General features: G+C 37.9%; 1 long non-coding RNA gene across 1 annotated transcript in view; it reads left to right on the top strand.

The window, feature by feature from the left end:
- LOC119619951 (uncharacterized) overlaps window positions 1-26224 on the top strand; it is a 430825-nt gene that overhangs the window by 345008 nt on the left and 59593 nt on the right. The gene's annotated exons all lie outside the window — the stretch shown is intronic.

Genomic DNA, 26224 nt, shown 5'->3' with positions numbered 1-26224 from the left:
TTGCCTGGCATAATAATTGACTGTAAGGTTCATAGCCAAACTTTACTCTAGAAATACCAGGTGCTGCAATATAATCATCAGCTTAAGTTTTGCATCATAATCTACTTTACCTTTATATATTATTGCAGTTCGAATGTACACTCTATGAAAAAGGAATCCTATTAATTTAACATGCTTGCATTCACTTTCTAAAGAAAGGGGAAAAAGTACACTTGGTAATAATCTGGTGACTTGAGTGGGAAATATAAATTGATGTGTAGTATGCAAGTCTATGTGTGTGTGTGTTGTGTTGTGTGTGGGGGTATGTGTGTATGTGTTTGACAAGTTTAGTAAGGGCCCTCAAAACTCTTCTAAAACAACCAAGTAATAGCATTCCTTGATTTCATAGTTCATAGTGCATAGACTGCCTTAAAAATATAGCATATATATATATATATAGAGAGAGAGAGAGAGAGAGAGAACATATGTATATATAGCACAATAGAGAATTATTTCCATTTTACAAATAAAGACAAAAGGAGAGCTTCATGTCCCATGGCAATGAAATAATTTATTAAGTAGACAAATCTTAGCCTGTGATTGAGATTTAAGGGCCATTTAGGGGAAAACACCATCATTTTGTGAATTACTCAAAGCCTCTGTACATATATATTTTGCTTATTTCGTGTAAGAAATGTATTGATTTTGAAAATGCTTTGAATTCAGTATATGCAAGTCTCTTTCTTTGACAAATTCCTCTTTGGCATTTAGCTGCAGAAGCAGCCAACAAATGTAAATATGCCGGAAACACTCCAGTGTTTCACTCATTGATAATCCTGTGCAGATTATAATTTTTCTTTCCCACAAGTGGGAGGCAAACGTTTGAAGTGTTACGATCTTTAAGAAGTACAAAAATAATTAACTTTCTTTTTTAAAAAGTGAGTCGCCTCTGTTAAACATATTAGGAAATAAAGGCAGAGTGGATACTTGGTTGTCACTTATTAGTAAATATACACTCTAAGGAGAGCAAGTTTGCATCATATAACCCCAGCTGACCTCAATATGACTTTGATTGCCTATCAGGTACAGTTGAGGTGCATACTCTGCTCCTGAAATTAGTTGTTACTAAGTACTTGAATGTGAAATTCTGTATAAGATAGTTTTTGATACAGATGGACGATATAATTTCTTCACTCCTCAATAGTCAGTGACTTTGCCCCGCCTATTCAAAAGAAAACACTTTGAATAGACAGGGCAGAGAGGACTTTTAGGCCAGCAAAACTGTTTTCTGTGTCCTATTACATAATAATCATTCACTCATTCATTCACTTTTTCATTCATCCATTCAGCAAAACCTAAATTATTCAATGCACTTTTTAATCTTTGCTGATAATTACAAAAATAAAGATGAAGTGCTGCTTGCCTTAAAAAATCCTTGTTTTGATATAAGATACATAATATTTAAGTAAGTATTGTATAATACCATACCTGCCCAAAAGTGGGCCCTCATTGGTTTTATAATTCATATTATGAGTGAGTACACACAGTGGTATAGTAGAGACGTGTCTAGATACCGTATGCTTTCTTCTTGGCTACTAATTAGTTCATCTATGTCATGCATTCTCAACAGAAGCAATATTGCCCCTAAGGGGATGGAAATTGGCTTTTAGAGTTTTTGTAGATTTTAACCAAATTAACATTTGTCTTATGTATAAAACACAGATATACAATAGAATGCAGAGATATACAGAATGTCTGATGTATTAAAATTTCATTGGAAATGGCAATTAAGAAAAATAATGCCTAAAATCCTCCTTAGGTGAATGATAAAGAAAAAAAAGAAGGCTGAAAAATACCAAGTTAGGCAATCTCTACCTAGAATCTAAAGGTTCATTCAAAATGATGTACATGAGCTGATCGAGGGTAGCCACCATGATTGTTCTAGACAAAATTGCCTTTAGGCCGGGCACATTGGCTCATGCCTTTAATCCCAGCAATTTGGAAGGCCGAGGCGAGTGGATCACTTGAGGTCAGGAGTTCGAGACCAGCCTGGCCAGCATGGTGAAATCCCATCTCTACTAAAAATACAAAAATTAACCGGGCATGGTGGTGCATCCTGTAGTTCTAGATTCAAGAGGCTGAGGTACGAGGATTGCTTGAACCCGAGAGGCGGAGGTTGCAGTGAGGCGAGATCACGCCACTGCACTCCAGTCTGGGTAAGAGAGCAAGACTCTGTCTCAAAAAAACAAAATTGTCTGTAATAATTTTCTTCGTCTGGATAATGGAATAAACAATTTAGCACTGCACTGGTTTTCATGATTAATAATTGTCTAATGAGTTAATCCTGCCGAAAATTTAATTGCTTTGCCTGAAAGACATGACCAGTGAAACGGGATGCACACGCTGGACAACCATGGGCCGGAAAGATGGGAGAGGATTTATGATTTCATGGGAGTAATAGCTCCAGGACCCATTTCGTGATTATACTTATAGTTTTATTAAATTAGTTTAGTAGCTGGCATTAGTCCTGTGAATTGGAGGCACCCACGTTTCAAGTCTTGCTGAGTACCACCTACTAAGGGAAAAATAGTTCTTATTTCAATGGTTAGCATATTTTATTTAAAGTTTGGCATACTTTAATGAAATACGTATTTACTTATGTGTTGTCTTTGATCTCTAAGAGCAAGGACTTAGCTACAAGTTCCAATTTTCTCATTTTCCTATTTTCCATGTTGCTTACATACAGTTCACTTGGTGAATTTTAGTTGAGCTGGCTATGCCTAACCAATTAGCTACAGTTTAATCCAACCCTGTTATTAACTCCATACTTGAAGTGAAATTCTTTTCATGTAACTAACTCTGTCTTTAAGTAAAATCCATCTTGAGAGTGATATATAGTTTAAGGCCTTCAGGGAATATGGTGTCTTTAATATTTGCCATCATTAAATTTGATTGCATTGACTGGCCACACCTTCTAGAGGTGGGGTCAGCTTCCTCCTGCGACTGCTATGGAAGAGTGAGGCCTGTAACCCTGAATTGCTGACAGCATGTCACAAGGGTTCCTTTGAATTTCACGGAACTAGGGCTAATAATGAATAACTTACAGGAGACTTCAGAAACCTAATCCATATTATTTTCAAAATTCTGTAGATCAGAAAGATTTTTCCATTTGCAAATACATTCATAATATCTTTGGAGGAAGCAAATGGATAATTTAGTTTGACCTCTCATTTTACAGTTGAGGAAACTGAGATCTAACAAGGTTTTAAAAAATAATGTAGGAGATAATATTCAAAATGGAATAACTTTGAATAGGCAGGGCAGGGAGGACTTTTAGGGCAGCAAAACTATTCTGTTTGATATTTTAATGGTGGGAACATGTCATTATACATCTATTCAAACCCATGGAATGTGCAACACCAAAAGAGAATCTTAATATAGATACAGACATCATTAGATGATGATGATGTATCAATGTTGGTTCATTGATTGTAACAAATGGACCACTGTGGTGCAAGTTATTGATAGTGGGTGAGGTTGTGTGTAGAAGCAGGGGTATACAGCAACTCTCCATATTTTCTACTCAATTTTGCATTATTAGATAATCTAATACTGCTTTAAAAAATAGTGTATGGAGCATCTCATAAATTTCAAGTATTTTATAATTGCAATTGTTAAGAGTTAAAAGGTAGTTGGATTTGTTGCAGACAATGAGTTAAAGAATCCTTTCCCCTTTTTCCCAACTTTAAAATTAAGGATTCTCAGGGCCTTGTGTAGAGCAGTGAAAATAAGACCTTGTGTGTGTGTGTGTGTGTGTGTGTGTGCCTGAAGGAGAATTGGTGTTCCACTTGGGTGAGAGGATTGGCTGTGAGCTTCAGACCAGGAAGTGTATCATCTTGCCAAGCACCTGACTCAGTGTGCTGGAGTGAGGATCTTGAACAGAAACTTTCTTTTCTGTTACTATCAACTACAAAGCTAAAATTGCCAAATATATACTGTGAAAATTGGGTTCTTCTGTGCAAAGTATCATCATCATCAACAACAAAACCCCCAAAACGAAATCATTACATTGTTTTATCTTCTCACAGGAAGGGAAAGGAAGCACAGCATTTAGATCCCTCCTTCAGCTGTACACATTTTTAAATAAAATCATATTGAACTAAAAAATAGTCTATTTTCTAGAAAAGAAAATAATTCTTATTATGATTCATAGTTGTTTATCATCGTTAGCTTCCATTAAAATATAATTAGCTGACTTACTCTCTTTGGGTTCTTCTGAATACCAGCTGTCAAAGTTGGTTGTTGTGTGACTGTAAGTTTCTTAATTTCTCTGAGCCTCTATTTTCTCATCTATACAATGGGAACCTGGCTTGCAGAGGTGTAACATGTGAATAGTAAATAATAAACATCAAATCATTTTGAATACACAGGGAAGGCACTTTCACATAAATAGCAGTCATTTTAATTGCTATGTTTTGGATTAAATATTTATGCTAAAGATGCTAACTTTCCTATTGTTATTATTTATAATTCCTTTATAAAATATTGAATTTCTAAAATTTGATTCTAATGCATACTCATATTTTCTAATGTTATATTATTAAAAGTGTTTGATATTTAGTATTCAGGCTGCAGTATATGCCCCATTATATTTTTTAATTCATAATAGCAATCTTATCACACAATGCAGAACAAAAACTATAACACTCAGTCTCACACCTTTGCCTTAAGGGTATGTGTGTGGAGCGGGGGGTGTCCAGTCATGAACTGTGTGTCTGGTTATTTTTTTAAATACTCATGATAAGAGCCTGTTGATGCATTAATAAGACCTTCCATGTGATTCTGTGGGGACAGGATGAGGAAGATATGGCATAATAGCCTGCATATAAATAAACTGGAGTCCTTTGGTAATATTACTGCCATCTCTTTGCTCCCCTCTTTGATAAGTTGTGTTCGTAGGAACTCCTGAGAGCATGACCCTGTCATTACAAAGTGTCACAGTTAAACAAGTCCCAGATCTGTTGGGTCTCTGCTCTTTCTTTTTAACCAACTAGACCAGAACAAAGGAAGGGGAAGTAAGAAATCATCTGACGAATGTTCAGAGGCTTTTTATTAAATACTGAAGTATGAACTACCAGTAAGGAATTATTTTGCACATTCTTCTTTCACCAAAATAGCAAAAAGGAAGAAAAGACAAAGAAAAAGGATGAAAACCAGGGAACCAAATGCTATGCTTCCTTTCCCTTCCTGTGAGAAGATAAAACAATGTAATGATTTCGTTTTGGGGGTTTTGTTGTTGTTGATGATGATACTTTGCACAAAAAAATGGAATCTTGAACTTTCTAGGACTGAATGAAAACCTGGGAATTAATGAATTTAAACATCTCTCCTTACAATCCCTTGAACATACTAACACTTTAGCAATGTTAACTATACATTTGCAACAGTCTTACAATAATTATTCATTTTTACAGAATAAATCTCTTTAAGTAATCAATTCCATTTACAAATACCTAAACATCTTAAAAGACATTCATCAATTTTAAATATTCAGTATTTGTGTGAGTTACATCAATTGCCTATGCCAGAAAATATAATACCCTAACAAGCAAAAAACCTTTCCCAAATTTTTGCATCACCTTTGAAAACTTATTTAGTTACATACAGGGCAGTAGCAAATGTATCAATCTAGCAAAATCTCATACTGTTGATCTGTTTAATAAAATTCTATTACATGTTTCAAAATATAGTTACATTTTAATTTGGAATCACAAGGCTAATTTGCCAGATTGTAGTCATCCTAGTCTCTTAAATATAACAAACAGTTGAAAAACAAAATATACAGAGATTGTCCCATTAATAAACATCTTATCCACAAAGCTGAAAGTGTTAGTGTTCTAACTTTGATGACTCTCACTCTCCTTGTGCTGTCAAAATCCGTTTCTGTTCACCTTCTGTTATTTCTGTTATTTCTTCCTTGCCATCTCACCCATCCTTCTAAAATTCTGTCCCTGTTATGTTGTGTTGGACAGTACTTTTTGGGTGTCCTTCCTAGGCTCTAAAAGAAGATCTAGATGCTGTCTTCTTCATAACCCATTCCCTGCTGGAACAATACATGTTTCTCCCCGCACTGTTTCAGTAGTTTCCTACTTGCTTCAGTAGCTTCAGTGACTCCCCATCCCCAATTTATGGAGTCCAAATTCTGTATTCTCTGATTGACGTCATTGGACTGTCTTCTCTGCTAAATTCTTCACGTGTATTCTATGTTTCCTTCACACTGGACTGGACAAATTCACCATGCCTGTATAGTCATGCTCTTGCCCATCCATCCATCTTGTATTTGTTTGAGTAATGTTAACTGTTGTGACAAAGAGTTCCCAAAGTATATAATGGCTCAAACACAATAGCAGTTCACTTGCAGATCATATCATGGTGTTGACCAGATGAACAGACCAACACAGCAATTCTCATAGACCCTGGGTAGGTGCTTAAAGACCCTGGCTGGCAGAGAGGGTGCCGTCTTCAACATGTGGCCTCTAAGGTGGCTCTGGAAGTTGTCTCCAGCCAGCTACACAGAAAACAAAAAGATCTTGGAGGAATAGGCAATAGGGAATTTTATGAGCCATTCCTGTGAGTAGTTACTACTTCCACTTACATACTTGATCGTGAAGACACACCACCCTGCAAGAGGACCGGTTCAGGGTATGAGGAACAGCTAGAGTTCTCTGCTATATCTTTCTGCATCTTTGAATGCTTTTCCTCTCCTTGGCTCTGCTGAACTCTGAACCATTACCTATGGTTTGGATCCATTGCTAGACTTTCTTTAATTCTTGCTTGCTAACACCAATTATAAATGATCTTTTCATAGCTAGATAGATATTGATAGATTCTCCATGTGTATATATACATATTTAGATGTGTGTGTGTGTATATATGTACGTATGTATATGTGCATGTGTACATATATTTGAGATTTATTTCTTTGGCACTTAACTTACTTCTTTTACACACAGACACACACACATCTGCAAACACACTACGTCTCCTAAAGCTTGTAACTTGGTAGGGGATGGATGTCATCCATCTCTGTCTTCCTCACATTGAATAATCTAGCAATGCATACTGTTAACTATTTTGTAAATAGTTGCTGTGATGGTTAATTTTATGTGTCAACTTGACTGGGCCACAGGGTGCCCTTTGCTTAAACATTATTCTGGTGACTGTGAGTGTGTTTCTAGATGAAAGGAACATTTGAATCTAAAGACTGAGTAAAGAAGAGTGTCCTCCCCAATGTGAGTGGGCCTCATCCAACACACGAAGAATAGAACAAAAAAACATTTGAAGGCCTGAATAGAAGAAAAGGTCACGTAAGAAAGAATTTAGTCTGCCTGACTGGCTTTGAACTGGGGCATCAGTATTTTCCTGCCCTCAGACGCTAACTGAAACATAGGCTCTTCCTGAGTCTCAACTCTGCCTGCCTTTAGACTTGAACTATATTGTTGACTCTCCTGGTCCTCAGGCCATTGAACTCAGACTACCATTGGCTCTCCCGGGTCTCTAGCTTGCCAACTGTGGGTGTTGAGACTGACAAATCCCGAGTTCCATAATCATATGACTCAATACCTTATTATATATATGTATATATAATGTATATAGGCATCTATCTATCAATATCCCAATATCTATCTATCTAGACTATGATAGAATATCTAGATAGATAGTAGATAGGTGATTGATTGATTGATAGATAAATGGATGATAGGTAGGTAGATAGGTAGATAGATATCCTATTCATTCTGTTTCTCTGGAGAACTCTTACTAATATAATTGTTGAACTAATAAATAATTAAGTAACTGAAGGCTGGCACAACTTTTTGTTCTTTTTTAAAAAAATATATTCAGACTTTTGTCTTCCTTGATATTAGCAAATGCACTATAAAATGAAAGACAAAGCTTTGTTCATGAGTGATTATTCCAGACTAAAGACATCCCCTATCATCTTGGTTGCATAAATTGTAAAAGAAAGGGAAGGAACAAAACTAAGTGAGCCATTGGGTTTCCAATAACCACCATCTTCTGCGTGAGTAATGAGGAGAAGGTGGGCTTTGTCATCACTCATTAGAGATGGCCGTTCTTTTAATGAATCCTGCACATATGGAGGACACAAGCATATCAAATCTTCATATGGTGAGGTCGAGCCAGGGAATATTCAGAAATCCTTGTCTCTCTGCTCATTCCTTTGAAAGTATAGACTATGTCTGCTCCTTGGTGATGACAGACAAAGACATAATAAGCAAGGTAATAGTCCCCATCGGGTCCTTTCAGTCACTTTGATATATGATCACTTCCCCTGCCATCAGGAACTTAAATGATGACATGCATCTTTGAAATATTTCATTATAAAGAAGGCTAGTCATTCTCATCCTGTCCTCCACAGACGTGATCAGCCTTCTGGGAAACTCTATGACTCACCATTGCAGGTATATGTAGACAGTAATCTCATGAATAGTTGAGAGAAAAAATAAGTGAGACTCAAAAATGATTATCATTCATAAAGATATTGAAAATAAGTTTCTCACCCCCCAAGACCTTAATGGGAATTCGAAAACAACTTTTCAAAGAGCAAGAGCCCAATTTTAAATTAGGTTTGTCAACTTCATTACAGAACTCATTTTTACCCATTCACCTTTATGCTGTTGACAGAGCTATCTATAACTATACTATAAAAATGTCATCACGTTGGATTGTTCTTTGTTGCCTAAAACATTCCAAATGACATTATGACTGGGAAGAAAAAGAAGGAAAGGAAAATGAGGCTAAACTGATAGCTAGCAGAAATGCAGAATCTGCCATAGGCATATTATGGGGTAAACCATGGTGCACATTTGCTACCTCATCACCATACAAATGTCACAGGCATTCAAACAGTTCTTGATAATCTAGTCCCATCCTATCATGTCAGTTCAGATCAGGGAAGACCCTACATCAACATAAACTCAGTACCAAGACAGAAGGCAGCATGTCTTTACAACCACCTTTGCCCTTGCAGTCCTCTCTGACTTGCATTCTATTTCCCAGGGCTGTAACTAGGAATTTAGGGCAAGCACCAGGAAGCCTGTCTTCAAATAAAATTTGTTACCTACGAAGTGGCTACTCACCACTAACAAGGCACTAAGCAGGGGATTAAGATAGCAGATAGGCGGCAGGACTAGCTTGCAGCTCCTGCTCCCACAGACAGCAGCATGTGGAGATTCACGTTGCGAACTTTTGCTTCAAGAACTACCACAGGAATATAACAGGAAAGCTAAGAGAATCCACAGACCCTCTGAAGGAACTGGATCACCACTGCAGCCTCCCTGAAATCCTGAAAAATTGTGAGTCAACTTACTTTCTCAATGGGGAGGCTTGTGCTCTGGGGCCAGCTTTCCCCCACTTCTGGTAACCTGTATTACTCAGCAGAGGCAACCATTATCCCCCTGGGAATATAACTCCATTGAACTGGGACCCACATCCCCATCCCCTATAGCAGCCACAGCAAACCCCACCCAAGGAGAAGCTAAGCTCAGACATGCTTATCCTGCCGCCACCTAGCAGTCTTTCTCTACCCACCCTGCTAGCAGAAGACAAGAGTCATCATCTCCTGGGAGCTTTATGGCCCTGGCTACCACCTGAGAAACCTGAATACTTAACAAGGTGTCCCTAGGGCAAATTTGAATCATCCCTATAGGACTGTGACTGATGCATTCTTGAAAGCACCATCTCCTGGCTGGAGGCCAACCAACACAAAACTAACACACTAAACAAAAATACAACCAAAAACCCTCACAGAATCCACCTCACTACCCTGTTAACTCCACTGGAGCAGGTATTGGTATTCATGGCTGCAAGATCTGCAAATGGATCACATCATGGGACTCTTTGCAGACACTCCCCAGTACCAGCCTGGAGCTTGGTAGTTCTGCTGGGTGGCTAGACCCAGAAGAGCAAAAACAGTCACTACAGTTTGGCTCTCAGGAAGCCCCATTCCTAGGGGAAGGGGAAGAACACCACTTCAAGGGAGCACCCATGAAACAAAAGAATCTGAACAGCAGCCGTTGAATCCCAGATTTCTCCTCTGACATAGTCTACCCAAATGAGAAAGAACCAGAAAAACAATTTTAGTAATATGACAAGATGAGGTTCGTTAACACCCCCAAAAGATTATACCAGCTCACCAGCAATGGATCTGAACCAAGATGAAATCTCTGAGTTGCCAGAAAAAGAATTGAGAAGGTAGATTATTAAGCTAATCAAAGAGGCATCAGAGAAAGGTGAAATCCAATTTAAGGAAATCAAAAATAATAATAATAATAATACAAGAAATGAGAGGATAAATCTTCAGTGAAATAAATAGCGTAAGTAAAAAAGAATCAAAACTTCAGGAAATAAAGGACACACTTAGAAAATGCAAAATGTTTTGGAAAGTCTCAACAATAGAATTGAATAAGCAGAAGAAAGAACTTCAGAGCTTGAAAACAAGGTTTTCAAATTAACTCAATCCAAAAAAGAGTAAAAAATAAATGAATAAACAAGGCCTCCAAGAATTTTGGGATTATGTTAAACAACCAAACCTAAGAATAATTGGCATTCCTGAGGAAGAAAAGAAATCTAAAAGTTTGGGAAACATATTTGGGGGAATAATCAAGGAACTCTTCCCCGGCCTTGCTAGAGGCCTGGATATTCAAATGAAAGAAACTCAAAGAACACCTGGGAAATTCATTGCAAAAAGATCATTACCTAGGCACGTTGTCATTATGTAAAGTCAAGGTGAAGGAAACAACCTTAAGAACTGTGAAGCAAAAGCACCAGATAACCTGTAAAGGAAAACCTATCAGTTTAACAGCAGATTTCTCAGCAGAAACCCTACAAGCGAGAAGGGTCTGGACCCCTATCTTCAGCCTCTTTAAACAAAACAGTTGGCCGACACAGTGGCTCACACCTGTAATCCCAGCACTTTGGGAGGCCAAGGTGGGCAGATCACGAGGTCAAGAGATTAAGACCATCCTGACCAACATGGTGAAACCCTGTCTCTACTACAAATACAAAAAATTAGCTGGGTGTGGTGGTGCACACCTGTAGTCCCAGCTACTTGGGAGGCTGAGGCAGGAGAATCAGTTGAACCCAGGAAGCAGAGGTTGCAGTGAGCCAAGATCACGCCACTGCACTCCAGCCTGGTGACACAGTGAGACTGTCTCAAAAAAAAAAAAAAAAAAAAAAAAAATTCTGCCAAGAATTTTGAATCCAGTGAATTTCCTTCATAAAGGAAAGATAGTCTTTTTCAGACAAACAAATGCTGAGAGAATTTGCTACTACCAAGCCAGCACTATAAGAACTGCTAAAAAGAGCTCTAAATCTTGAAACAAATCCTGGAAATATATCAAAACAGAACCTCTTTAAAGCATAAACCTCACAGGACCTATGAAACAAAAATACTATTTAAAAAACCAAGGTATACAGGCAACAAGTAGCATGATGAATGGAATAGTACCTCACATCTCAATATTAACGTTGAATTTAAATGGCCTAAATGCTCCACTTAAAAGATGCAGAATTGCAGAATGGATAAGAATTGACCAATCAACTATCTACTGCCTTCAGGAGACTCAACTAACACATAAGAACTCATGTAAACTTAAGGTAAAAGGATGGAAAAAGATATTCTATGCAAATGGACACCAAAAGTGAGCGGGAGTAGCTATTCTTATATCAGACAAAACAAACTTTAAAGCAACACCAGTTAAAAAAGACAAAGAGGGACATTATATAATGTTAAAACATCTAGTCCAACAGGAAAATATCACAGTTCGAAACATATATGCACCCAACACTGGACCTCCCAAATTTGTAAAATAATTACTACCAGACCTAAGAAATGAGATAGATGGCAACAGAATAGTCGTGGAGGACATTAATACTCCACTGACAGCACTAGACAGGTCATCAAGACAAAAAGTCAACAAAGAAATAATGAACTTAAACTATACGCTATAACAAATGGACTTAACAGATATTTACAGAACATTCTACCCAATAATGGCAGAATATACATTCTATTCATCAAGACATGGAAAATTCTCCAAGATAGACCATATGATGAGCCACATGATAAGTCTCAGTAAATTTAACAAAATTGAAATTATATCAAGTACTCTCTGAGGCCACAGTGGAATAAAATTGGAAATCAACTCCAAAAGGACCCCTCCAAACCATGGAAATACATGGAAATTAAATAATCTACTCCTGAATGATCATTGAGCCAACACTGAAGTCAAGATGGAAATAAAGAAATTCTTTGAACTGAACAATAATAGTGACACAACCTATCAAAACCTCTGGGATACGGCAAAGGCAGTGCTAAGAGGAAAGTTAATAGCATTAAATGCCTATATCAAAAAATCTGAAAGAGCACAAATAGACAATCGAAGGTCACATCTAATGAGACTGGAGAAACAAGAAAAATTCAAAGCCAAATCCAGCAGAAGAAAATAAATAATGAAGATCAGAGCAGAACTAAATGAAATTGAAGCAAAAAAATACAAAAGGTAAATAAAACAAAAAGCTGGTTCTTTGAAAAGATAAATAAAATTGATAGCCCATTAACCATTAACCAAGAAAAGAGAGAAGATCCAAATAAGCTCAATTAGAAACAAAATGGGAGATATTACAACTGATACCACAGAAATACAAAAGATTAGTCAAGGCTACTACGAATGCCTTTACGGTCATAATCTAGAAACCCTATAGGAGATGGATAAATTCCTGGGAGTATATAACCCTCCTAGATTAAACCAGGAAGATATAGAATCTCTGAACAGACCAATAACAAGCAGTGAGATTGAACTGGCAGTACAAAATTACCAAAAAAAAAAGTCCATGACCAGATGGATTAACAGCTGAATTCTATCAGACATTCAAAGAAGAATTGGTACCAATCCTATTAACACTATTCCAAAAGATAGAGAAACAGGGAATCCTCCCTAAGTCCATCATTCTCTAAAGCCATTGCCACCCTAATACCAAAACCAGGAGAGGACATAACAAAAAAAGAAAATTACAGATCAATATCCCTGATAAACATAGATGCAAAATTCCTCAACAAAGTACTAGCAAACCAAATCCAATAGCATATCAAAAAGATAGTCCACCATGATCAAATGGGTTTCATACCAGGGATGCAGGGATGATTTAACATACGTAAGTCAATAAATGTGATACACCACATAAACACAATTAAAACAAAAGTCACACAATTATCTCAATAGACACAGAAAAAGCATTTTACAAAATCCAGCATCCCTTTATGATTAAAACCCTCAGAAAAATTGGCATTGAAGGGACATACTTAAGGTAAAAAAAGTCATCTACAGCAAACCGACAGCCAACATTATACTGAACAGGGAAATGTTGAAAGCATTCCCCCGGAGAACTAAAGACAAGGATGCCCACTCTCACTACTTCTATTCAACATAGTACTGGAAGTCCTAGCCAGAGCAATCAGACAAGAGAAAGAAATAAAGGGCATCCAAATTGGTAAAGAGGAAAAATAAAAACGAAAATATTTAGGAATATACCTAGTCAAGGATGTGAAAGATCTCTGCAAGGAAAACTTGTAAAATCTCTACAAGCAAAACTACAAAACACTGCTGAAAGAAATCATAGACAGCACAAACAAATGGAAACACATCCCATGCTCATGGATGGGTAGAATCAATACTGTGAAAATTACCATACTGCCAAAAGCAATCTACAAGCTCAATATTTTAAGTATCAGAGAAATGAGACAGGATACTGACTCATTTAATTATGTAGCACAGTAGGTATTAAAATGGAAATACGGCAAAAATGCCGTGGGGTCCAGAAAATAGAGTACCCTTAATTTGAATAATAGGAAAAGACTAAACAGAGGGAGGGGCTGTTTATTGGAGGCATTGTTTCCAGGAGAAAAAGAAAAGAGTTAAGTTGGTTTTTTCCTTATGCCTTGCACCTAGCCTAGGGTTTGCCCTCTGGTAAATGCTGGATAATAATTAATTAAATAGTCAACCAATTACTAGAGTTGATTGAGAATGCTCAATTACTCTGTAGTATAGACTGAGACTACCATGAATAGGCTTTCCAGCCACCTTGGAAATCACATACATCTTGGTGGACAATTTCTGTACAGGACCACAGATTCAAGCCTCACACTCCTGTGTCTCTGCACTCAAAAATTTTCTCTGGATGCTGGAAATGCTGGCAAGTGAAACCCCTGGCTGAATCCCTATCTGGTTGTAATTAAAGAGGGATGGGAGTTGTTAGTCCCTAGTGGAAGACAACTCTGAAGTGTGTTCCACAATCTTGCAGAGGTTTCCTGGTGGGACTGAGTTTCGGTAGCTCACAGCAATTTCCTATGCATCAACGTATCAACTATTTTCCTGTCTTACCTCATTTCTTCATCATGTTTCTCATGACCACCTCCTAAATGAACTACTTGCATTCAAATCTTCATTTCAAGATCTGCTTTGGGAAAACACCCAACTAACGCAATCACTATATATTTTTCTAATCCATAGGAATTGGCAAACAGTGTTAAAATATGGGGATAATAATGACATTGAATTACATTTATTATTTAGATCTCATGTCATTGCCTCTGAAACCAGAGGGACTTGTTCCTTTGCTATCGTTGGGTACCTGCAACACTCTATCATACTGCTAAAATAATTTAAGAAAAATCTCAGGACTTAAGTAGTCATGTGTTAGACACTGATGCTTTGGAATATGGGACTGCAGAATCATTTGACAGCATTAAAAAATAAAGGAAAAGCACTTGGTTGTGCTTAGGAAGTAAGTGTACGCTAACAGATTGTGTTGTGTAGAACTGCTTTGCATGTTAACTAAATGTGGAAACACATCTGTCCCTAAAAGTAGTGACTCAGGGAACTCAATCTTAACTCAGGCATTTCAAGAATAAAACATAGTACCAGCCAACCCACTTACGGAACTATCAAACCAAATAAATGCCAAAACCTCATTGATTGATTTATTGATCCAGAAGCTATAATTAAAGTATTACTTTTATAATCTATATATTACAAATAGCAAAAGTAATCATTATATGGGCTTCTGAAATAATTTTCAATATTATTTATAGAATTCAGAAACTAAGTGGGATCTCAAAAGGTTATTCTATGTATTTCTTTGCTGCAAGGCAGGATTATTCATCTCTTTGTATTCATCTTTTACAAGACAAGTGGATATCCCTCCAATTCTTGAAGATTCACAGGCTAAAAGCTTTCAACAACATTGTAATTTTGCTTTTGAATTTCAGTAAACAGATGCTCGAATTTTATGATAAATGTATATAAGCATACAAGGTAATTTTTATGTCATCTCACTCTTTTAAAAGACAGATGAAACATACCAACACTCTATTTCTTATTAATGTTTTTGCTGCTACACATTTTTCATGATCTCTTGACTGATGCATGGTACCTGGAATCCTGTAGAGACAAAACATTGATAAAAACACAAAGATGCCTAATAATGATTCTTGACCTTTGGAAAATAGCATTGTTCTTCATATTTTTAGGCCATATACAAAGTTATGTCAATGCTCCTGGGTTTTGGTAGAGTCTTGAATAAATACTACATATTTGCATTCCTGTTTGAATCCTAAATTTGAAGAATAGGCCAATGATTTTACAGTTCTTTTTATGCTATTAAAAATGACACAATAAAAAATGTCAGAAAAGGGCATAGATTGTCACTGATGAGATAAATACATTTATGATGCAGACCAATTATACTGTGGGAATTTCTATATGTTTTTAATGGCAATAAAAATATGTTTTTCACGTTATTTTTCTCAGTGCTGATGGGCACAGCTTAGCAGTAATGGCACAGCAAACATCCCCGAAGTCTCCCTGGTCTTTGCCCTCTCCAAGTCGAGAGGGGAATCACTTCCTGTGAATGACGATTGTGAAGAAATGATCTTCAGCACACAGGTTTCATGCCAAAACGATTGACAACAGGAAAAATACCTTTCGGAAACCAAGAAATGTAATTTTCCATGTCCTTTCTATCCAGCCTTTCCCTTGGGCAGCCATACATCTGTTGGCCCTACCTGTGAGCCCAGATGCTATAGCGGTGAACAGCTCCTTTCAAGTTTCACCCACTTTTCCTTGACAACATCACTCTTTAGGGGCACACTATGCATCTTATGCATTGTATCCTGGACCTTCTCCAACATGTGCTTTGTAGAACTCTTAGATGACCTCTGGGCATGCTTCATAGCTCAGGAATGAATTAAATTAATCTTCCTGAGACAACTCTCACTCCACAGACGATAGGTGCTGTTGGATAAAGGCTTCTTTCTATGGTGAAATTGCAAAGTCTTTTTGTATACTCCTAAGCAGATAGGGGAGCACTGACCTTGTGTGCCCAAACTCTTCCAATCCTTACCCCTGATTTCTGAGATCAGCAATGGAATAAACCATGTACACAAAGTTCTTGTTTGAGGCTTTGCTTTTGGGAGAGGCCCAGAATAAGATAACTAACTTCTTTCCTTCTTTCCTTCCTTCTTTCCTTCCTTCCTTCCTTCCTTCCTTCCTTCCTTCCTTCCTCCCTGCCTCCCTCCCTCTCCCACTTCCTTCCTCCCTCCCTGCCTCCCTCCCTCCCTTCCTTTCTTTCCTTCCTCCCTGCCTCCCCCTTTCCTTTTCCCTTTCCTTTCCTTTTCCTTTTCTTTTCCTCTTCCTCTTTCCCTTTCCTTTCCTTCCCTTTCCTTCCTTCTCTTTCTTACACTTTCTATGTCTCATTCCATCTTATCTATCATCTACATTAAGCATGATAAAAAAATGAATTCTAAAAAGTCATTCTAAAGAAAACATTTATGTATTAAAGGCAAGTTTATCTGAATCAGTAAAAGCAAATCATTTCTCATCAATAATTTGTCCTTTAGTGATGAAAGACTAAGTTTCTCTGTATTTGAGGAAAGATGACATGGTGGTTGTAATAAGAAAATTTGAGTAAGGTCAGGAACAGAAAGTATATCATAGAGCCTCTTTAACATATAAATTAGATTACAAACATAGTGTGTGCCTGTTTTTGTTTTTTTTTTTTTTAAAGGAAAGACACAAATAAAGCACGATGATATAAAGTACATTCTCTACCCTACCTCATTCTGATAATCTGCTCTCTACCATTAGTGAGCTGTGTAAATGCTTTTCTAGATTTCCTAGTCTTATTTTCATAACAATAGCACTATGACTTGCAGCTTGTTTTTTCATTTAGCAATATCCATGAGATACATTTTTTATTTGATTTTTCTTCCAGTCATGAACTGCTTATTATAGCTATTATATACATGGAACATCAGCCAAGTCCAGCTCAAATTAGATCATCCTTGGCATTTCCCTACGTTAAATGTTATGTCTATAAGTTCAGCGAGGAATAGTATCCAGTCTTATACTACGAGCATACATTCCTGGCTTAATCATCTCTAGAGATTTGTCACTCCTGCTTAACAATGATGGGGCAGGCAACTCCAGTGCATGAAATCATCCAGCATAAATCCATGTCCAAACTCTAGCCAGTAACCTCTGGGAAAGGTGAGGTATAGAAGAGATGTTCCATTTGGAACTGCTTCTACTCTACAAGCTATTTCATCAAAACATTCATTCAGCCTGTGCTGAGTGTCTTTGAAACAGATTCACTCGAGTGGCCTTCAGAGGGCCACGGGCAGCTATGGGCAATGTCTTCTACTACTCCCTCTCAGTCAATGTGGACAAACCTAACAAGGAGAAACACTGGAGGCATCAGAGTTTAAAGGTAAATGAGTTGATACATTGATGTTATTTGCTTGATAATGGATGATTCCCAAATCTTGAATTTTAACTCTTTCCCTTTGTATGGGCAACTGGGAGGGCTCAGCATTTCACGTAATCCTGTTGTGAATCTTCCCATAAAACAAAAATTCATTCTCTGAAGTCTCAGTATCTTTATGTGTAAACTTTGCTTTTGTTCCCCTGCATATTATTTTGTTGAAGAAGAGCCACTTCAAAAATCAGTCTGATGGTAATAATCTCAAAGAACCGTTTTTCATATTGGAAGAACTATAAGTTTTGGCTTGCTATATATCTCAAAGAAATAAAAAATATTTATTTCAGCAAAGAGAGTATAATTTTAAAGATAACTAAGTTGATGGGTTTTGGTGATCATCCAAGTAATAGAGCTTGTAGGATTCCCTACTCAACAGGCATTCTCTCTCAACCCGACCCCGCCAGGCCCAGATCATGCCTGCAATTTGAAAATGTGCACATGGATACTTTAATATGGCATTATTATAAAAGCATGAAATGTGTAGCTATCAGCAATGATAGCACAAATGCTAGGAACTTTTCAACACAGAGTGCAGTATTCATGTTGAAATCAGATTTACAAAAATAATGAGATATGTGTTTTGGGACAGTATGTATTAAAGGCAATGTCCTGACATGCGTGTAGCAGAGCTCATATACCACACTTTGTTTATTAAAATCAAAACTCTGGCACAAACTCTAGAGCAAAACTTCTCTTTCTCTCTGTCTCATCGTAACAAAATAAGTTTACAGCTCATTACTTCATTGCGTTCATGTGGATTCAGTCCAGAACTTGATTCAACAGAGAATACACTTGACAGCTGTCTGACCTGAGATGTGTAGCTTGCTTGATCTTTTTTATTTTATTTTATTTTCCATTCTGCCATTTTGAAATCTCTTCAAGACTATGTCTGAAGCTATTCTTCTGAAGATTCTATGCCATGATATGTTTACATTTCACTGTTCTTGTTTGGGATTAAAATATTAGATAGGTTAATTCTGAACTTGAAATCTCTCACCCAAAGACATTTATCCTTAAATAAAAATAGCATAATATCGTTACTTTTCAATCATAGGTAGAGATACAGATATCCTCCATATATTGATTTATACTTACATCTATATAGATGTAAATATGTATGTATCAATGCTCCAAAAATACTTAAATATCTGGACAATTTCAAATGGCTTTATTATGAGCAGAACTAAATCATATTGTTTTACATGGAAATCGGCTAATTCAATTCTGTGGCAAGAACTTCTGAATAATACTGATTCCGGGACATAAGACTAGCTAAACCTAGTGTTAGTCCCATCAGATTACTGATTTTTCTACTGGTTATACACTCTGTGTTTTGACAACACCTCTCTTTCCTGCTTAAAACTCCCAGGGCCTCACCGTCACATAAGGGTAAATCTAAAACACAGCATCATATAAGAAGTCTTACAAGAAACCACTAATAAGAAACCTAGTAGTGGTTTCTTGTCTCTATGACCCTGCTTTCATCTCTGCCTCTTTCTTACCATGCATCATATCAGTTTTCCCAAAGAATCCAAGAACTAGATGGAAATACCATACACTATAAGACTCCTGGGACATTTTATTTGAGTTATTTCCTGCATCTGGAATATTATTCCATTCCCTTCTTACCAAGAATCTACAAAACTCAGCTCAAAAGTCACCTGATCCTGTCGCTAGAACCTCTTAGGCTGAATTAACCACTTTTTCCTGTTTCCCCATAATATTTCATACATTAATGAGGGAATAGATCTCTCCCTATTTAACACCTCCTCACAACAGGGCGAGAATTTAAGTTGGGCTTATAGCATGTATCTGTGTGTACAGTTCTATTGGTTTTGTGTCAAACCTAATGGTTTGATTGATTGGATTATCATGCTGCAAACCATACAAACTGAAAAAGTGATAAAAGTTAATATGGTATTGACCTCTTGTATAAAATTTTTCTCACCATGAAATGAGACCCAAATATATCATAATCAGATTTTATAGCGGTAGTATTTTAATTTCAATGAGCCCTCTTATGATGCATTGAATAAAATGTCATGAGGTACAAAATACCTACAAATTGTAGGTTTCAGTTTTTTCCTAAAAAATATAAAGCTATAAACATATATCACTGGCAGGACTGTCCCATGAACTAATGGAGTAGATCTTATCAGCAAACTGTCAGTGGGTTGATTTGAAAGACACAGAGGAAAATCCCACAAAAATACATTTTCCCGCTTTGCTGGAATTCCACAAATATTTGAGTTTTCCTGAGTACATAGTCACCTTTCTGTTAAAATTCCAGTATTCATTATGGCATTATTAACCACAAAGCTAGAATCTGAAAATGTGGGGGACATTCAGGTGCACGGATACAAGAAGATTTTTCCCTTTTTTCCACTAAACCATTTTTATGAACTGTCATATTGCACAGAACCCTAATACAGAGATATATTAAAACAGCTGTTCAGGCTGCATTAGAAGGACTACTCCATGGCATTCATGTAGAACCCAGTGTGGATGGTGGCCCTTCTGGGTGACAGCAATATGGCATTCGCACTGGTGCCCACCCCCTTCTCACCCTTACCCCTTGGGTGTTCATGGGAACAACTCTCTGTGACATAAGAGTTCCTCCATATGTAATATGGAAAACAATTGACTCCACTCACTTCGTTATTTTACCTGAGGTAGATGGAGTAAGTGAATTACCAAAGGCATGCATTCTCAAAAAATGCTCTCGGTGGGAAGTGGCAAAAAAAAATCATACTATATTTATAATATCAAGTAAGATACAGTACAGTACATAAACAGATGTATATCTGTGATATCAAAACTTTATGTCGGCTTGATTAGGAAAAAATGATCTCAAAAGCCTCCTTGGAAGACGATAATGAAAAAAAAAACAAAGAGGTTCTTTCTTCTGTATCTTAGCGGATGTTGTAAGGCTTGAAATTGCACAGAAGGGGAAGTGAAATGAGAACTCTGGCTGCTTGGAGAAGTTGGACTAATGGAGATACCAGAGAGAAAAAATGTACCCGAGGATCTACTCGAATAAAAATGGATCTAGTGAATTTCACAATTCTGAACTAAGTGACCAACACAGATGAGAAGGCTTTATTTTTCTTTAACACTGCCCGCAAACATACTGCATCTTAGGGATCTTTTTCCAACTCCCACAGATGTCTTGACCACCTCCCATAGCTTTCCAGACATTTCCAACGATGAGGGAAAGTCTCCTTGTTGTAATTAAGTCTTATTTTCTTGTATTAAAATCAATTTAAATTTTGATTTCAAATTTGGATCCAATACTGAGCTTCTTTTTTTACCCCAAGCTGAGGCTTAGGGACATGTAGAAGAAAAGAGATGGTTCCACTCTTTCCTCTGCCTCCTTTTCCCACTTTGCCTCTTCCAGATTTGGGGCAAGAAAAAGAAAGGAGAGTTCGTTGTCTGAACTAGTCTTATTATTAATATTTCAGGGTTCCCTTGGCTAAGGCTGGTTGGCTTTCAGTGTGGACTCTATGGGATGTGTATGAGGGTGGAACGTTGGTCTTTCCATGGGTTGGCCCAGGAGCTCTTTGGGAGGCCCACGGGGTGCTGAGCATTGCACAGCTGCCTGCTACAACAGTGTTCTCTAGATTGCCTCCCTCTGACCTTCCAACCTCCTTCCCCAAGAGTTACAGGCCTGGGCTCCTACGGCTGAAGTTCTTCAGGGCCGTACCACTTTTACATACTAATTTGAACATGCTAACTTTAAGAGAGACCTCAACCTTTTCTATTGTCCATGTAACTAAGGAAAAACATATTCTGGTAGGGCATGGTGGATGACTCACGCCTGTAACCCCAGCACTTTTGGTGGCCGAAGCAGGCAGATCACTTGACGTCAGGAGTTTAAGACCAACCTGGCCAATGTGACAAAACCCCATCTCTACAAAAAATAAAAAAATTAGCCAGGCATGGTGGTGGGCACCTGTAGTCCCAGCTACTCAGAAGGCTGAGGCAGGAAAATCTCTTGAACCCGGGAGGTGAGCTTGCAGTGAGTCGAGATTGTGCCACTGTACTCCAGTCTGGGTGACAGAGCGAGACTCCTCCAACAAAGAAAAAAGGAAAGGAAAGGAAAGAAAAGAAAAGAAAAAGAAAAGAAAGAAGGAAGGAAGGAAGGAAGGAAGGAAGGAAGGAAGGAAGGAAGGAAGGAAGGAAGGAAGGAAGGAAGGAAGGAAGGAATCAGAGAAAAGAAATCAGAGAAAAGTAAAGAAAAACATGCTCTTATCACATCAAGTGGAGGGTGAAGGGATATAGACACTCCCCTCCCCCACCGCACACCATGCACCCTCTCCTTGCTTTTGGCTATTCCAAGCTTCTCGGGACCTCGGAATTTTATTTTTTTTCTTTGAGATGGGGTCTCTCACCATAGCCCAGGCTGGAGTGCAGTGGCGCAATCATGGCTCACTGTAACCTCCACCTCCCAGGCTCAAGTGATCCTCCTGCCTCAGCCTCCTGAGTAGCTAGGACCACAGGTGCAGGACACCATGCCTGGCTAATTTTTCTATTTTTTGTAGAGATGGGGTTTCACCACGTTGCCCAGGCTGGTCTTGAACTCCCGGGCTCAAGTGATCCACCTATCTCAGCCTTCCAAAGTACTGGGATTGCAGGTGTGAGCCACTGCCCCCAGCTGGAGGATTTTGCAGTTCGTTAGTAGATACCACTCACTTTCTTCATATAGACCCTCAAACTCTCAGGGACGTATGCAAGGCCCTCCAAGAATGTTCCAAAACATATGGCCACACCCAAAAGGCAGGAAAGTAAGTCAAGTTCTACAAATCAGTAAGCATTCAGCTAAGTAACATGCCTATCTGTCATGCTCGATCCCTGGGAATGGCTCTTTTGAACTGCCCCTTCCCTACATGAAATACAGGGAGCCCTCACTTTCACCTTTAATGGCATAAGTCTTCTATTTGGATGATAACCTATTATAAGCAAACATTCACTATTTTTGATCAAATTCTCTTGAATTTGTATTCTTCTTTCTGGGCCACAGGTAGGTGATTGGGAGGTTGTCACAGGACATGATGTGCCATCTTTATTCTAAGTAATAAAATGATGTGTCCAGAAATTCTTTTTTATGAATATACGAATAGTTAGAGACTTCTGTCTTCAGCCCCTATTTAAACTCATGGTACTATATGTTGCCAAGGTCTGTGTTTCACTCTGAGGTTTAGCAAAACGTACTTAACTCTGCATTATATAAAATATTAGCTATGAGAAAAAAATACCACTTTGATGTATAAACTTTTTCACTCTCTTCCATATAATTATTTAGGCCAAATGACTTCACTATAAATTTTCAAATTTAGCTTTTAAAAATGTTCATTATGCCACCTGGAAACATTTAAGCCCACAGGGCCAAGAAATTATAAATTGGTGTAATAAAATAGCTCAAGTGTGCCACAGCTAAGTAAACTTCTCTTTTAAATTGTTGAATCTAACATATCACTGAGTCTTTTTGAGTGAAAATAAAAGTGTTCTGTTCATCAGGCAAAACAGTTTAGGTTTCTATCCTGAAATAGCCAGTACTACCACTACAGGGCATAAATAAGACCGTAAAGTCTGGCTTCTCTGATCCTAGAACTCTGGATCCATACATTTTTTTTTTTTCTTCTAGCCAGCATCTGCTCAAGAACCCAATGCCTTTCAGCCAGGTTCTCTAATCAAGTCAGCTACCTCGGGCAGGCAGTACCCAGCCTTCATTCCCTATCCTAAATAAGACTTGTTCTCTCAGAACCACCATTTATCTGTCATTTGCAAAACATCCTTTAAACTTCTGCACAGAGGTTATTACTATTTACTGCATTGCTTCTTCCAAAAGCCAATATGTTCCAATGTATGCAGAACTGCGTCTGAGAGACCCCCATTCCAATGGAAGGAAGGATATCTGAGCATGAAATTTCAGGCATCCTACCGGAGGATATTTGGGGAGCACTTTCTTCGGGGATCTTCAAATTGCTTCAAAGAGTGAAACCCTGAGTCTTTCTCTTAGTACATCTCCTCCAAGAAGCTCCTTTCCTTTCTGTGTGTTCCTAGAATGCTTTGCTTTGTTCTGTTTCTTGACGTGACTCTAATTATTGGGTTTATTGATTATGCAGCCGGGTGCAATTTTCTTCTGTGCATAAGATTACTTGCTTATTTTGAAAGAAATAAGTTTATGATTTTGGTAGCCTGCAGAACCCCAGAGAAAGTAATGGGTTGAATTTGGTTCACTGCTCAGCTTTCCCAGCTGTAGCATAAAGGAGAGATGAGTTTAAGGATGTAGCTAAATGAAGACATCATGACTTCATGCCGGGCTTTCATCCTAGATATGGTTCTCTGAAATGAAACTGGTTCTCTTAGATATGTGTTCTTTTTCTCCTCTGTAAACACAGCAGGTTATCCAAGATCCAGGACGCAGACATTCTTTTGCTCTGATTTATGGTGTGGTGGAATTTGTGTAGCTGCTGCAGAGTTGTTGCACACTGAGTAGTAGACTATCACCCATTGCATCATTCATTCCAATAACAAGAGGAGAAATCATTTGCCCTTATTTCTGTTTCTTGATCTCTGTTGCAACATGCTGTATGCCATCTGAGGTATTTCATAAGCTTATTCCATTTGGAATCTACCACAAAGCTTCATTGTGGGGAATCACTTCTTGAATTCACAGGATTATTTTGGGAATATGGAAGCATGGATCTTTTCTCATGGAGATCCAGATACTGACAGCAAGTCTATGACTCTTATCTGAGGAGGTCTGATAGAGTAAGATGAATCAGAGGAAGAGGATTTGCGTGTGTTCCTGCTTTTATACGATTTGTTATTTCATATTAAACTCTGTGTTGTTCTATCTCTGTAAGAAAATAAAAAGGCTACAAAAATGTCTAATTTTAAGGAGATACAAATGAGTTGTTATAGATGGGCCAATCTATAATGATTTAAAACAGACATTTTCTTTAGAGGAAAAGATATTTTACTTTCAAGTAAAAAGTGGTTTCTTTTTTGTGTGTGATGAAAAAGAGAAAAACAAGAAATGCAGACAGAAGAGCCAAACCGCTGTCACCCACCTCATCCTTGGAGAATGCCTCCCAGGACTGAGAGTGAGGCCAGGAGGGCCGCCACACAGCAACAAGATCTGCGCAAGGCACAACAGAAGGGGGCACTTGGCGGACCCTGAATATGCTGTCTTCAGAGTCCTCATAAATCAAACCAGGTTTGTCTGAGATCGTGGCATGGGAGAGGCCAAGCTCAAACAGACCTAATTGAAAGTGTGTTTTATAGAACTGAATCGCTGCAGCTTGACCGTATGTCTAAACGTAAAAGTCGAATTAGACAGAAGCTGCTTTAAATTGTTCTAATGAGCAACCTGCCAAGTCTAACTGTTGATGGGATAAATATAAGTTTTATTATAGTTTTGCTTTTTTTAATGAGCAAACAACTTGTTTATAGCTCCTTAAAATTAGACTCTTTTTTAGCCACTTCTTTCCTTGGGGAAATAGAATAACACAGAGTTTAATATGAAATAATAAATAGTGAAAAAGCAGGAACATGTAGATTAATAGGCTCCGTTTGTGAGTCTGGATCTCCGTGAGAAAAGGTCCACTCTTCTATATTCCTAAAACAAGCCTGCTAATTTATTTATTCGGCCCAACTAGAGGTCTCCCAATGGGCCAGAGATGGAGTTACCTGCATGGTGGTGTGTGTGTGTGGGTGTGGGTGTGGGTGTGTGTGTATGTGCACACTCGCATGTGTGTTCTTACTGTTATTTTATTTTTTAATCTCTTAAATGTTTATGACCAAGGGTGTTGCCTCCAAATTGCAAATAGTTTCCATCAGCAGATTCTCTGCTAATTTGAGAACTCTTCTTCCAAGTAACTATTGAAAGAGGAACATTTTCATTTGCAGGAAAAGGCTCTTCCACTAGTCTTGGTTATTGACCTAAAAATACGTAGATGTAAACTGCTACTAAGTCTTTTTCATTTTTCTATTATTCAGGTATTCTGGCATCAATAGAATTATCCTTTTTTTCTCCCTTACTTTGGAAAGTTAACATTCTGGGAACCTCCTCTCCTCATCCAACAATGATCTTTTGTATCTTCATCCCAGTTGAAGAGTCTGGCACACAAACAGCCTAGCCTATTCATCCTGAGAGCAATTTTACATATGCAAGACTGAAGCCAAGATTAATGTCTTCATACAGACATGCTCACTCAAATACATTCTGGTTACGTTCAAACTCTGAGATCATTAAGATGAGAACATGTTCCTGATCAATACATCTGCTCTGGCTCTCATAGCCACCCCTTTGTTGCAACTCAATCATCCAAATGGATTTTTAGTA

Source organism: Chlorocebus sabaeus, chromosome X (genome assembly GCF_047675955.1).
Source record: "Chlorocebus sabaeus isolate Y175 chromosome X, mChlSab1.0.hap1, whole genome shotgun sequence".
Lineage (NCBI taxonomy): Eukaryota > Metazoa > Chordata > Mammalia > Primates > Cercopithecidae > Chlorocebus > Chlorocebus sabaeus.
The sequence above is the reverse complement of the archived record's forward strand: the minus strand, read 5'-3'. Positions and strand labels throughout refer to the sequence as shown.